This window comes from Montipora foliosa, chromosome 9 (genome assembly GCF_036669935.1).
Source record: "Montipora foliosa isolate CH-2021 chromosome 9, ASM3666993v2, whole genome shotgun sequence".
Lineage (NCBI taxonomy): Eukaryota > Metazoa > Cnidaria > Anthozoa > Scleractinia > Acroporidae > Montipora > Montipora foliosa.
The window spans coordinates 11,309,771-11,312,270 of record NC_090877.1 but is presented as its reverse complement, the minus strand read 5'-3'; positions in this window follow the sequence as shown (position 1 = coordinate 11,312,270).

Here is a 2,500-nt window from a genome sequence, read left to right as displayed (position 1 = left end):
TCTATACCATCGATCTCCATAATGAGTACAATGTTCGGTATGTAAAGCTAAAGGTATCTATTACAACATACTACGAAAATCACCGAACTGTGGAATGGGCTCAAATTTTTATATCCACGCCACACCCACTTTTTGTTGCTGCCCCGCCCACTTTCGTCGAAGAATTCAGTTGGTACTTAAAGTAACAAACTGAGCCTTACCGGGGTGGCAGACCGCAGTTTTGTCAACCGCAAAGTTTCTTTATTCCCCTGGGTCCCGACATGGCCGCATTGTCTCAGCCACGTCAAATCACAGTCACACCTCCTTCGTGTTGACCAACTTCAAAAACACATTCGCGGAACGAAAGCGTTGAAAGATGCGAGAATGAAAGCCGTAGTAAACAAACTTTTGCGCATTCATTATTAGTTAATAGCACTTGTACTTAGTAGGCTGTTCGCAATCGTAACTGTCTTTACCAAGCCGTCAAGGAATTAACATTAAGGGCCGATCCGCACTAGGAGACAAAATCGCAATTGTCCGTGGCAAATCTAAGGACAAATTTTGTCGCGACAATTTTTGTCTCGTCTGTTGCATCCGCATTGACAAGGTAAAGTCTTCAAGTTGTGTCAACACTGTCAATACTATATTTTATTATAATTTATTCAATTTTTTAGTTTGGCGGGATAATGGAGCGTGTTCAAATTTTATTACTTGTTGCATTCCTCTTTCTTGTAAACATCACTCAAATGGCGGAAGAAATACTCCTTATGGTGTGCCTGTTGTTGAGGCATCAATACCTTCGAAATCAAGTGGCGCTCTTAACGATATATCCATATAAAGGATAGCTTGCCATGGGATTTAAATGCCATTAACTTTAGGCTTCATTTTGTCCACTGCGAAAATTGTAAAATCTAGTTTCGCAACACGAGAAACAATTGAGACACTAAATTTAAACCGTTAAAACCTTTTTGACATATTAATGACAAGATAAACAAAATTTTGTTTACTTAAACGATTTTGTCCAATTTTTACCCGGGACAAATTTTGTCGGCGGTGCGTTTGAAGTTTTGTCCGCTTCGGCCAAAATTTGTCAAGTCGCAACAAACCATCCGCACTTGTTGAACGTTGGTGTTGACAGAAATTTTGTCTAAATAAACAAATTTTCTGCTAGTGCGGATCGGGCCTAATTGTGCAAATAAAATTTGTTCCCATAGTTTGTCAACCGGCGCCAATTTTTTTTTATTCCCCTGGGGCCTGCATTGACTCAGGCTTTCAAGGAATTAACATAAAAATAAATTTTGTTCTCGTAGTATGGAACGCCATACTACATAACTTTTGGTCATGATACTCTGTGTTTACGTCCTTATATTCGGTGCTTACTTCCTTATATTCGGCGCTTAAATCATTATATTCGGTGCATACCTCGTTATATCCAGTGCTTACTACGTTATATTCGGTGCTTAAATCATTATAATCGGTGCTTACTTCATTATATTCGGTGCTTACTTCATTATATTCGGTGCTTACTTCATTATAATCGGTGCTTATTCATTATATTTGGTACTCATTCTATTATACTGGGTGGTTTAGTCGTTCGGTGTCCGCTTCATTATATTCGGTGGTCACTCCATTATATTCGGTGGTTACTTCATTGTATTCGGTGCTTAAATCAGTATATTGGGTGGTCATTTTATTATACTGAGTGGTTTATTCGTTCGGTGTCCACTTTATTATCTTCGGTGTTCACTTCAGTATATTCGGTGCTTACTTCATTATATTCGGTGCAAACTTCGTTATCATCGTCACCAGGCTCCCAAGGCACTATTGACGGTAATAACCCCACAATGCAATTATGCGATTTCCCGCGTATTTTCGAATCTGAAAATGGCGGAAAAGACTCCAAAGGCCTCCATTCTGAAGCGACAAAGGTTAAGTAATCTAACCGAGGTATCTGAAACGGAGAAAATCACACCTGATGTAGTTTCAGTGTTATCTGCAAGCGAAATGAAGCAGCTGGGTGTAAGTAATAGTTCTGACATGATGAGCTTGCGAATGGAATGTTCTATCTACGGAAAACGAAAGCCTCGAAGAAATCGTTTAGGATCTGGAGCTCCAGAATTCAACATACCAAAGTCAATACTAGAAAATCATCTAGAGGAGGGTTTCAAGATCAAGGAAATTGCTAGTATGTTGTCTGTCTCGGAGAGCACAATTTATCGCAGAATGCAAAGCTACGGACTGAGCTCTCAGGATTTCAGTGATGTTTCAGATGAAGAGCTTGACAACCATATAACAGAACTGTCTAAGGACTTTCCATTTTGGGGGGAAGGAATGCTTAAATTTCTTCTTCAAGAAAGAGGCATTAAAGTGCAAAGAATGCGACTTCGAGATAGCATCCATCGCGTAGATGAAGAAGGAGTACGCGAAAGAAAGAAGGGTAGGTTGCAAACGAAGGGTCTACAATGTGAAGGGCCCCAACCACTTGTGGCATATAGACACAAACCATAAACTTGTAAGGTGG